This window comes from Notamacropus eugenii, chromosome 5 (assembly GCF_028372415.1).
Source record: "Notamacropus eugenii isolate mMacEug1 chromosome 5, mMacEug1.pri_v2, whole genome shotgun sequence".
In the NCBI taxonomy this organism is placed as follows: domain Eukaryota; kingdom Metazoa; phylum Chordata; class Mammalia; order Diprotodontia; family Macropodidae; genus Notamacropus; species Notamacropus eugenii.
Genome location: NC_092876.1, coordinates 328,278,423 through 328,291,624, shown reverse-complemented (window position 1 = coordinate 328,291,624; position 13,202 = coordinate 328,278,423). Strand labels below are relative to the sequence as shown.

At 39.2% G+C, this 13,202-nt stretch overlaps 1 pseudogene; it reads left to right on the top strand.

The window, feature by feature from the left end:
* The first annotated feature begins 1,783 nt into the window (after nt 1–1,783).
* Nucleotides 1,784–4,558, top strand: LOC140507922 (actin-related protein 2/3 complex subunit 1A-like; annotated as a pseudogene).
* Nucleotides 4,559–13,202: the final 8,644 nt, after the last annotated feature.

The window sequence follows — 13,202 nt, the reverse complement described above, 5'->3', positions numbered from 1 at the left end:
TCTGGCTGGTTACCTTCAAACCTTCCTCTCTAGGATTCGTCTGAGGAAGAAACTGGCATTATTCACTCAGGGTTGGGCAGAAATCCCCTATTACCTTACCCCAAAGTTGAATTTCAAAGTTCAAGAGATAAATTCCACAAGTGTTTTGTTAAAACCCACTATGTGCAACTTACTAGTTGATGAGTGGGGCACAGGATCTTGTGTGCAGATGTAAAAGATTTAAAGAAAATCTTTTTCCTTTAAGGAATTTACAATGTATGACCCTCCTCTCTGGATCAATATTTATAAACTGAGGGAAAACATCCATTGCAGAGCTCTCAGTTCACATCTATGAAAATCCCAGCCTTCCTCGCATCTCAGGTTGAACAGTGCCAGAGGAAATGTTCCCCACTCAAGAATGAGGAAATTCAGAATTCTATTCCCTCATGGTTTAGGGAACCTTCATTTCATTCTGCACCAAATCAACCATGCGCAACTCTGGTTAGACACATGGCCTTTGAGGAAACGGCAAAGTGCTATTGATTGACCTCATTCCTATTTCTACTGTATCTCTTTCCCTAAGTGGACTTGAGCAGGGAATGGAGGGGGGCTGAGTAAGTGGAAATCTAGATTGTATTCTAGATAAGTATGTTTAGATTGTATTCTCTAATATCAAAAACAAAACAAAAGTCATTCTCCCCTCCCACCCCCTCAACTGTTTAAAAAAGTCTAGGATCTGTTTTCAAGGTATTCAGGTAGATTCCTCTGATTGGAAATCAGTATCTGTTTATGTTTCAGCCCCTTCTTAATTCATTCAACTAGTATTTTTCAGGCAGGTGTTGCATACTGGGCACTGAAATAGGGCCTGAAGGATAGAAATACCAGTAAGAAACAGTCCATTCCATTGGTATACAAATTACCATGCAGAAAAAAAAAAAGATGTTGCTCAATTTAAAAGAGGAAGAAGGAAAGTTGGGAAGAAAACAGAGAGCTACATGGAAAAAATGAGATCTGAGCTAGGTTTTGAAGGATGATTAGGATTTCAATAGGTGGAATTGAGAGTAAGAGAAGAGATATTCCAAGTGTAAGAGAATAGCTGGAAAGAAAGAAAGAAGTGGAGATAAAAAACCAGCGGTTATCATGTAGACCCTGGTGAATAGTACAGTTTGACTGAACCAGAGAATACATGAAGGAGAACAGGGTTAGATGAGGTTGAAAAGGCTGGTTGGACCCAGACTGCATGGAATGATCAATTAGGTGATGACACTATGTATGTTTGATAGCATTTTACATACGTACACATATACAAAGGTATTTTATACATTGGGCACCTAAGTGGCACAATGCATAGAGTGCTAGGCCTACAGTCAGGGAAACTCACCTTACTGACTTCAAATCTGGCCTCAGATACTTTCTAGCTGGGTGACCCTGGGCAAGTCACTTAACCCTGTTGACCTCAGTTTCCTCATCTGTCAAATGATTCAGGGAAGGAAATGACAAAACATTCCAGTACTTCTGCCAAGAAAATCCCAAATGCAGTCACAAAGAGTTGGGCACAACTGCAAAATGACTAAACGATAAAATTTTACATATCACAACATATGATTATGATTGGAGAGGAAGTATGGGATGATGAATTGAGAGCTGATCTTATAAACAGGAAGAATTGGGTTTAAGTTCTCCTTCTGGTTGTGTGATCCTGGGCAGGTCATTTGACAACTACATGGGTCCAAGTTCTTCTCACCTGATGAAGATGGTTATGAGTTGCTAGCAGGTAGTAGTAGATTCTCTGTACAAATGGAAGATGTCCAGCCTGGACTCTAGCAGCCTTTTGATAGGAGAAACAGTGGTACCCATCAAGAGAAGAAAAGCTCAGGGTGCTATGAGGTATCTAGGCTATATAGTAGATGTGGTGCTGGGCCTGGAATCAGAAAGACCTGAATTTAAATGTGACCTCAAATACTCACTTAGACATGTGATCCTAGGCAAGTCATTGAGCCTCTATTTGCCTCAGTTTCCTCATCTGTAAAATGGGGATAATAATAGCACCTACCTTGCAGGGTTGTTGTAAAGATCAAATGAAATAGTATTAGTTTTTTTTTAAAGCTCTTAACATAGTTCCTGGCACATGGTTGGTGCTATATAAATATTTATTATTATTGTTATTACTATAAATTGTAGAGAAGCATTATTACTATAAATTACAGATTGGTTTTGCTGAAGGAAGAACCAAGCTGAAAATTTCCTGTATTGATAAAATCAAAGGTGTGATCTGAATAAATAAGTGTCTCTATGCTGCCTGCTACCCTTATGTGTTGTTGTTGTTTGGTCATTTTCAGTCATGTCCAACCCTTTGTGACCCCACTGGAGATTTTCTTGGCAAAAATACTGGAGTGGTTTGCCATTTCCTTCTCCAGCTCATCTGGCAAATGAGGAGACCGAGGCAAACAGGGTTAAGTGATTTGCCCAGTGTCACCTAGCTAGGAAGTATCTGAGGCCAGATTTGGACTCAGAAAGAGGAGTCTTCCTCACTTCAGACCTGGCGCTCTACCCACTACACCACTTAACTACCCTTACTACCCTTATATATAATGTGGCATAGTAACCCTATTTGAAAGATGAAAAAACTGAGGCAAAGGAGAGAATAAGAATTTAGATTACATGTATTATGTGACAGGCACTGTGATAAACCTTTTACAAATATCTTATTTGAAACTCACAACAACCCTGAGAGGTAGAGGCTATTATTATTCCCATTTTACAGCTGAAGAAACTAAGGCAAACAGAAATGTGATAACTTGCCCAGGGTCACAGAGCCAGCAAGTGTCTGAGGTTGGATTTGAACTCAGAGCTTCCTAACTCCAGGCCCAGTGCTCATTCACGGTACCACCTATTTGCTTCCGAGAGACAAGGCACTGGGTGCCTTGTCTAAGGTGGCAGAGCCAGGACTAAAATTCAGGTGTTCATACTTTCATAGATTTAGAGCTAGAAGGGACTTTGAAGCCATCTAAGTCAAACCCTCATTTTAGAGATGAAAAAACTGAAGCCAAAAGAGTTGAAGTGATCTGTCCAAGGTCTCACACAAACACAGACAGAATTCCAACTCCCCCTGAGCCCTTGCAGTTTTCTTCCTGCCCTTGAGGGCACAGTCTAGCAGGGGAGCTAAGACAAATGCACACAAACAGAGAATAATTATCTGCTAACTTATTTTTTAAAAAGAAATAAAAATAAAAGTTTTGTTTTAAAAATAATTGACTTCATTTTCTTCCTGCTATCTACCTACTTTTATTGACTAACCAGAGTCCATGTGAATGCTCTGCTCTCAGGGTTCATTTGCATCTTTCCCATCCAAGCTATTTCCCTTTCGAAAACACTAATAATAATATCCTACCATCAATTTTTACTAAAGTCAATCACCCACTGTTGTTTGTTGTTCACCTTTCATTCTCGAAGAGGACCAGTGACATTGGAGGGTAATGTCTTGAAGTGCTCAGCTCTACTCTCTCCTCCAGGGTTATTAGGGTCCAACGGCAAGATATAGGTCAGGAAGAATGGCGATGGCCCAGAATGGCAGTGGGAGATCTTGGCCTTTTTAAGGTAAGAACTTTACCCTGGTCTCAGTTTGTTTAAGGCAACACCCATTCAGTAGTTAAAGGCATCACCTGCTTGAGAAAGAATTGCTCTTACCCCTAAGAATCATTAATTCCACATTTAATGAGAACCAATGGGTAAAAGCCCATGAAGGAAAGGAAGCTAATAGACACATCACAGATATTGACTGGGCTTCCAAGACCCCCTTGCAATGCTTACGACTGGACTCAGAAAGATGTCATCTAAAAACCAAACCTGGTGATCCCGAAGATTAATGGTACAGCCGCTTTTGTTGAAGTGGTTTACCCTGGAAGATAAATTTCCTGTGAGTAGTGGAGCTTGTCTAATTTCTATGTGCTTTTTTGAGTCTGAAAATGACTGGTGGTTGAGCAAACACATAAAAAAGTCAATTCTTGCGACTTCAAATGCACAATGTTTTCTGCCTACATCAAAAAAGTTAGTGAAAATCCAGCCAGCGTTCCATGAAGTACCAATATGTCAGCTGATGTCAAAGGTAGGTGGTTCCAGACATAGTGGTTGTGTTTATGGGATCAATTTCTCTGTCAGTAGGAAATAAATTATCTGGCTTGAGTCAACCATGGTAGTACTGTGCTGGTGTCTCCAAAACATTATAATTTCACAACTGAAGAGAGAGTTCTTTCCCACTTCTGTTGTTTGTCTCTGAGAATAGCTTGGTGGCTGCTGGCCATGACTGCTGCTTGATGTTGTTTACTAATGATGATTGTGGCTCCTTTACCTTTGTATCCCAAATGGAGCACTCAAGTACAACATCTCTCAGCCATAGAATACTTCAGTGGTGAGGACAGGAGAACCAGTACAGAATATTGCAACACTGCTCATGACCTGTTACCCTAAAACAGTATCATCCAAAAGAAATGGACAAGGAAGATTGCTGTTAAATTTTACACCACTAACATTCAGGAAACACAGACCTTTTGGGATTTCAAGAGTCTTTAGTTTAGAGTTTTCAATCTAGGGCTTAAAAATTCTGTGAAGCTGAATTTCTAGCATTTTCAAGAAGATGGGAAAGACACTACCATAAATAAACACAAGAAAATATCCCTTGCAGGTGCTTTTCCTTTTCAAACATAATTGGTGAATTTGTTGGTTTCTAAAAAATCAGCAGCAATGTCTTTTTGATTGGCTGTTTCATTCTATTCTTGACTAAAGTTGTTCTTAAATAATTATTGTAGAAATTCATCATACTAAATTAAAAGGAATATTATGTAAACTGTCAGCTAGACAAGTTTTTAAAAATATAGAAAAAAATAAAAATGATTAATTGTTCATCTCTGTAATATTGACCATGAGTAGGATTTTGAAGCTCTCCTATAGTCTTACAGCATTTGTCTTTTTCCATTCTTTTCCTATTTTTATGACACTCTTTTCCATACTGCTTTATATTTATCTGCATTAATATCTCATCTCTCCAAGTAGATTACTTCCTTGAGAGCAAAGACATTGTATTATATTTCTTTATATCTCTCACAGCAGCTAACCTAGCCATCCCACACATGGGTGCTTAATAAGTGCTAGATGAATGATTTGCTTGTGTGTTTGTCAGATGTTAAACTAATAAAAACTCAAACAAACCCCAAAAAAAGTTTAAATAGTATTGGCAAAGCGAAAGAAAGGACTGGATGAGGTCACTGTGTTCATCTTCTTGCCCCTAGGTAAGAAAAAAAAATCCATGCTATTTGAAAAGATTATTTTTTCCCCAAATTTATTAATTTGTTTTCAGTTTTTAGTGTTCATTTCCATCAGTTATAAGTTTTCTCCCCCATTCTCCCCTCCCTTTCCAAGACAGCATGCAAATCTTATATAGGCTATCCACAAACATTCCTATTAAATACACTTTCACCTTAGTCTTGCATAGAAGAATTATAACGAATGGGAGAAACCATGAGAAAAACAAAACAAAATAAGACAAAGAAAACCAGTCTACTTCATTCTGCATTGTGACTCCACAGTTCTTTCTCTGGATGTGGATGACATTTTGCATCATGAGTTTTTTGGAAATGTCTTAGGTCCTTGAGTTGCTGATAAGGGCTGTCTATCAAAATCAATCCTCAAACACTGTGGCTGTTAGCGTGTATAATGTTCTGCTCACTTCACTCAGCATCAGTTTATAGGTTTTTCTGAAGTCTGCCTGTTTGTCATTTCTTAAAGCACAATAGTATTCCATTACATTCATGTACCACAACTTGTTTAGATGTTTCCCAATTGATGAGTATCCCCTCAATTTCCAATTCTTGGCCACCACAGAGAGCTGCTGTAAATATTTTGCACATGTAGGTCCTTTCCCCATTTTTATGATCTCTTTGGGATACAGCCCTAGAAGTGGTATTGCTGGTTAAAGGAAATGCACATTTTTTGTAGCCCTTTGGGCATAGTCCCAAATTGCTGTCCAGAATGGTTGGATCAGCTCACAGTTCCACCAACAATGAATTAGTGTACCAACTCTCTCACATCTTCTCCAACATTTATCATTGAAAAGAGATTATTACAGAAGATTTTGTCAATAAATGACTACATGTGATCTCATAAGTCTGTTTAGTTAAAGGGCTGGGTTTTGTTTGTTTGTTTCTTTTCATTTTTCCCCCTAGTACATGAAGCAGCAGGAACCTAAAATTTGTCGGACTGCATAAACTGGATATAGCCTTACAGACTTATACCATTACTTTGGGTTAACCCTTTATAAAGTTGTGAATTTGGCAGAATTTGTCTTTCCTGATCTCTTTTCATCCCTGTCTGCATCCTTTTAGAGGGCAAGAACTATTTCATTTTGCCTTTCTAGCTTCAGTGGCTACCACAGTGGTGCCAGGCACATGGCAGGGAATTAATAAATGCTGATTGATCTGATGCCTTCTCATACCCTGGGCCTCACTGAAGTGTCTCACACCCTCCTAGGCCTCACTGAATGGCCTCTATCTAAATTTACCTTCACCAGGAGATGCTGGGCTGTAATAATTGTTCACTTTTATCTATCTCCCTTTGAGTCATACAGTGAAATCCCTCCCCATGATACATACTGGTGGACAGCATTTACTACACATGGCAGGGGAAAAAAATCTCCACCAATGAGAGAAAGTCCTATACTGATGGGCTTTGGAACTCTGATTCTGTTCATACTGTACTTTATAATTTACAAAGTGTTTTATACGCAGATAGTGGCCATCTTGCCTTTATCACAATAAGGACAGAGAAGCAGGCTTACTCAAGGGGTTCATAAAAGACTTATGCTCTTTTGGGAACACAGATAAGACTGCCTTTACCTGGATCAAGGGTTAATCTTCATATGTTGGGAAGAACATCCAAACGGTCAAAAATATGTTAGATGGGATACCAAGCAGCTTCAAGAAAGACAATTAGACTAATTGTGCAAGTTACAGAGAAGGTTCAAAGTTCAGTGTAAGAAAAACTTAGCAAAATGAGGATTTTGCTATAGCAGAGATAAGAGCCGAATCACAGCAGATCACCTCCCATGGGTTGTTTGGTGAAACTGCGTGGACCACACCTATCACTTTCGATCATCCTCCATTGGTGCCTGCTTCTGCTGGGACATTGTCTGAATGCTGGCATAATAATGACAAATTTTTACACAGTGCTTTCAGGTTTACAAAACACCTTCCCTACCAGAGCCCAGGGATGTAGGTAATAAAAATATTTTCCTCATTTTACAAAGGATGTTGATGTTGAGAGACCAAGCAACTTGCTTAAGGTCATACAACTGATGAGTGAGGGAGGCAGGATTCCAGACTAGTTCCTTTTACTCTAAGGCCAGGGTACTCCCTTGTCATGAATAGATGGTGACCTCAATGTGTCTCTGTAAAATGAGCGGTAGGAAGAGATAACCCCTAAGGTCTTTTACAGCTGTTAACCTGTGATCCTAAGATAGTTCTTTAATTCAAAGCAATGAATCTCTAATGGCAGAGAGTCAGACACCTGGAAGGTAGGTGATTTTTTTTGAATGAGGAGGAGAGGTAGGGTTGTGGTTTTCAACACTCTTTAAATAATTATTAATAGTCTACTCTGACCATGCTTAGATCTGACATCAATAATAAGACTGAAAAATGACTTTATTCTTTGCTCCCAAGCATTTGGTGGTGAATTCTTGGAGCTCTTATCCCAGTGCAGGTGCTATGATACTCCTTGGGGTTATAAATATAATTTGGAGAAGGCCAGAAAGAACAGGTTTACTTAAGCTGTTGTTTTCAGCTTTTATGGTCAAACCAGAGGCTAGAGTTCCTCTGCTCCCTCCCCCTACTCTCTCTAATCTTTATTTTAAATTTATTTTTGACGAGCATTTAATGCATATTTATTTAATGATTAAAAAGTTCAATATACAAAGTGACATCCTGAATATATCAGTATGTATAATGGAGGTTTAATTTTTAAACATACTCATTAAAGCCTACAAGGCAAGTCAAGGCAATCAAATATAATTTTAGGAAGAAAAAATCATCATTCCTCATTAATTCTTTATCATGAAGAAGTTCTATCATCTCTAGACATTCCCACCAATCTTGATGTCAACAAATATAATTATAAGATTTTCTTTTTATGAGACTCAGAAATTATGGAATCCTGGGAGAGTCAAGAACCTTATATAATACCTGGGTGGAACAAGACAAAAGGAAGACTAACTTAAAATTCACACAGAAGTTACTGTAGAATGTAAACTTCTTAAGACAAATACTATTTTGGGTTAAGTTTAACTTCTTTCCCCAGCAGCTAATACAGAGTCTGCTTTATAGTAGGCACTTAATACATGTACTTAATAAATGTTAGCTGAAAATGAAATCCCTTTGGTATGGCTAGTGGAAAGATGAAGTAGTCAGATCTGGCCCTCACTAAAACAGGAATAGGTTAGTCAAAACAGAGGTACAGCTAGATGTCAAGGTGGAATATTGGACTTGGAGTCAGGTTTGAATTCTGCCTTAGGCACTTCCTGGCAGTGTGATTCTAGGCAAGTCTGGACCTCTCTCAGCCTTAGTTTGTTGTTGTTCAGTTAGTTCAGTCTGACTCTTCATGACCCCATTTGGGGTTTTCTTCGCAAAGATACTGGAGTGGTTTGTCATTTCTTTCCCCAGCTCATTTTACAGATGAGGAAATTGAGGCAGAAGGACCCTGCCTTGCCCAGGGTCACACAGCTAGCAAGTATCTGCAGCCAAATTTGAACTCAGGAAAATATGTCTTTCAGGCCCTCCCTGAATTCTATCTATTGCATCACCTTGCTGCCTCTCAGGCTCAGTTTCCTCATTTATTAAATGTGGATGATAATAACAATCTACTTCACAGGGTTGTTGCAAGAATCAGATGAGATAAAAGAGTTGAAATGCTGTGCAAACCTCAAAAAACTCCATAAATGTTATCTGTTCTTATTAGATTAGGAGAATTTCATAACAGATTGGAAGAAAGGAGTAATGTGACCCATATTTCATGGAATTGTGGTCGTTCTTGAATAGAGGAAAGATATTTATTATTAAAATCATTTTACATTACATTGTTTTAAAAAAACCCCTCAAATTGGATTCTGTAGTGCTTTTGGATTCAAAGGCTGCTCAATTTATGCCATTGTCTAATTTATCGAAATCCTCCATTTCTTTTCTCTTAACAGAGAGGCTTAAGTTCAACCAGGTTTCTCTTTTCCTTTCTGCCTTCCTGATCCCTCTCAATGACCATCATTCCTTTCCATGTCCCTTCCTCATCTAGCTAGCCCCTTGCAAAGTGACAGTTATAGAATATCAGAGATGGATGGGATCCTAGAGAGTTGTTTAAACTTCACCATTTTACGGATGAGGATACTGAGGCCAAGAAAGGGGGAGTGTCTTTTTCAAAGGCATGGAGCTACTTTTTAAGCTGTAGGGTTGAGATTAGAACCTAGGGCTGGCTTTTTCCACTGCTCCTTGGCTGAACTGACAAATTAATTCCAGATGAAGTTTTGGCAGCTGAAAATGGTTTAGTGAGTTAGCTCTCAGAAAGGTATTTTGCATTTTAATAGAGGACAATACCTTTCAAGGGAATAAATTTCAAATGTCAGATTGCATTGGGGTGTGTGTGTCCTTTCTGGTGATGATGATTCTAAATTTTAATGATAATAAAAGTGACATTTATGGTAAACTCTAAGGTTTACAAAAGACTTTATGTCATCTCATTTGCGTCTCTTAATAATCTTGTGCCTAAGTATGTCACGCACCTTTATCCCCATTTTGCAGATGAATAGATCATAGAAGGAAAAAGAAGACCTGATATCCATTTGGAGGAGGTAAGAAAGAGTAGGAATTGGGCTGGACAGACAGTGAGGTTAACAAATACACTGGGGACCTGGAATGAGGTACAGTGGAAGTCATGGGATAGGGAGAAAAGTTGAAAGAGATCCTGAAAAGTTTATATAAACTAATGATCATAGAATAAATTAATATTAATAATAGCTGACATATATAAAGCATTATATATATTATTACACATCTTATATATGTTATCCCATCCCCTGAACAGCCCCCTCACATAGGAAATATGTAGGGATATATACATATGCAAATATTTGCACACATGTAACATGGAGTCTCTCTTGAGTGTATCATGTGGCTCATAGGGAGGCATGAATAGATATCTCTGATATCTCCTTCCCCAGTCTCCTCCAAGGTAGATTTTAATTCCTTGCTGGAGGGAAGCAGGAGGTTGAGGTCAGAAGTCAGCCACTTTGTTCTTTTTAGAGAGAGGGAGTGCCACTAGAATTATATCTATCTGCTCCCAGTCTAGGAGATGAAATTTTTAGGTTCAAGCTATACTTTCGGTTGCTATTTCTTAATGTGGAAGGAGGGTCCCAAGTTTTATATCCAAAGCTTGACTCCCCACCAAATGCCAGCTTCACAATAAGCGTATCTAGCATATAGGAAAGAAATCAGAGAAAGTATACATAAAAGAATATATCTCAGATGATGCAGATTAAAGGAGCTCACTTCATTGAGAGTGAGATAGCTCAGCTACTCAAAGAAGAGTGGGAGAATCTGTGATCTCACCCAAGGGGAGAAATTCCCTGATGTCTCTAATGTAACAAGCTGGCAATGCGGACATGATCAAAGTTCTGCATATTGGCTCCTTTCCAGAGTCTTTTTCCCTTCATGACTCTGAAGAGATGCTGACATTGTCCATCTTCTTTCTCAAAGCTAGAAGCCAGAAAAACCTGAAGAGACTAGAGAGACTGGATGTCTTTTCACCCTCTACCTCTGGACAACTGTCTCACCCCTCACACAGTTTCAGGGAATTGATCTCCACTAATGAGGAGAAAGTTCCATATCAGTGGATTTTGTGGCTTAGGTTACACATATGAAGTTTTATCTTTTTTGTAGTGGAGAGAAGCCGTATGTATAGAGAGTTGGCCTTCAAGCCAGAAGGTCCTGAATTCAAGTCTTGACTGACATATCCAGACTATACAACTCTGGGTAAGTCATTTAACCTTTCAGTGTTCTGCTCATATCTCTAAGACTATAAATTGTAGAGAAGGTGTGGCCTTGGCTAGGTATTGAGAATTTAATCACCCAGGAACTCTTTGTCTCAATTATTCAGACAGGTGATCAATAAGCGTTTATTAAGTATCTACTATATGCCAGGCACAAGACATATAAAAAAAAGGCAAAAGATAGTCCCTGCCCTCAAGGAGCTCATAATCTGATGGGGGAATCAGTATGCAAATAAATATATACAAATGAGCTACATATAGGATAAATAGGAAATAATTTATAGAGGGAAGGCACTAGAAGTGAGGGATTGGAAAAGGTGTCCTGGAAAAGATAGGGAAGAAACCATGGAAGACAAGAGGTAGAAATGAGGAGGAAGAGAATTCTGGGCATGAGGGACAGTCAGAGAAAATTCCCAGAGCTAAGAAATGGCAAGGAGGCCAGTGTTACTAGACTGAAGAATATGCAGGGTGAAGGGGTGTAATAAGACAGGAAAAGTGAAGAGGATATTGGTTATGAAGGTCTTTGAACAACAAACAGAGGATTTCTATTCAATCATGAAATTAACAGAGAGCCACTGGAGTTGATGGAGTTAGAGGTAGAGAAAGAGGATATAATTGGACTTCTGCTTTAGAAAATTGACTTTGTTAACTGAATGGAGGATGGATTAGAGTGGGGAAAGACACTTTCGGCAGGAAGATCCACCAATCAAATCACAAGACTATATTTTACAGATGAAGAAACTGAGGTTTGAGAGATTAAATAATTAATGATCACACAGTGAGCTAGAGGCAGAAAGTGAACCCAGATCTCTCTTGACTATAAGTCCAAAGCCCTTTTAATTACATCATGCTGTCTCTCAAGCTTAGGAGCTGTGTAAGCAGGCAGGAAGCTATCAGAATTCATTGGAATTTAGTCCTCAACTAGTCAGAAAAGGAAAATTTTTCTTTGACTTCAGTCCCTGCAACTGAGTGGTAGAATGGATAGAGTGCCAGGTCTGGAGTCAGGAAGACCTGAGTTCAAATCTGACCTCATAAACTTCCTAGCCGTGTGACTCTGGGCAAATGACTTAACCCTGTTTACCTCAGTTTGCTCAGGTGTAAAATGAGCTGGAGAAGGAATTGGCAAACTACTCCAGTATCTTTGCCAAGAAGACCCCAAATGAGGTCATGAAGAGTCGGATATCACTGAATCGACTGAACAAGTCTCCCTTTGTGACTTGTCTACGTTAGTGTCTGGTGCTTGAATGAGATGGGAGAAACAAAGTGACCCCCAAGCTCCCATCTTCTTGACTCCTTTGGATTCTGTATGAAGGGCGTAGAAGGTTTGTGACATTCATAGCAGCTCCCTTCTGCCTCAGGTCATCTAGTTACCCTCTGTGGCAACCTGTAGCTGGGGGTGAAGGTAAGAGGAGGAGAAGGCGGTAGAACAGAAGCAGAAGAGGGGGACCAGGGGAGGCAGTGCACAGCATCTAGACATAGCACTCAGGACTGTTTCTTTCCAACTCGATTAAGCAGAAGGGAAAAGGGCATGATATGCATTCAGTTGCTTCCACTTCTTTCCAGCCAGCATCCGCCCCATGTCAACATTGCCTAGATTACTCTGTCCTGGTTTCTCCCACTTACTTAGCAAACCTTTCCATTGAGACTGACTAAATTTTTTTGAAGCATCAGAAATTTCCCCCTCCATTTTTCCTGCCTTATTTCTGATGGTATTACAGTGTTTGTCAAAAGGCTGATTCCATTTTCTTACTTCATTGGTTTTTATCCAGACTGACCAACAGAGTAGGACTTTTGGAAAGGTACTTGGCAGTCACTTCTTACTTGTTAAGTACAATTTCTTAATTTTGGCTGCTTTAGCCTTGAGCTTCAGTCTTAATTACTTTTGCTACAGCAATCTAAAAAAGACATATCCTTTGGAAGTTCTTTCCTCTATATGCATACAAATACAGACTTTCAGAACAGAACCAGGAGGATCTAGTACACAGTCACAACAGCATTGTGCTGTGATCAGCTGCAAATGACTTGGCTCCTCTGAGTAATACAATGATCCAAGACAATTCCAAAAGACTCAAGATGGCAAATGCTATCTATATCCAGAGAAAGAACTGTGGAGTTTGAATACAGATCAAAACATACTATTTTCACT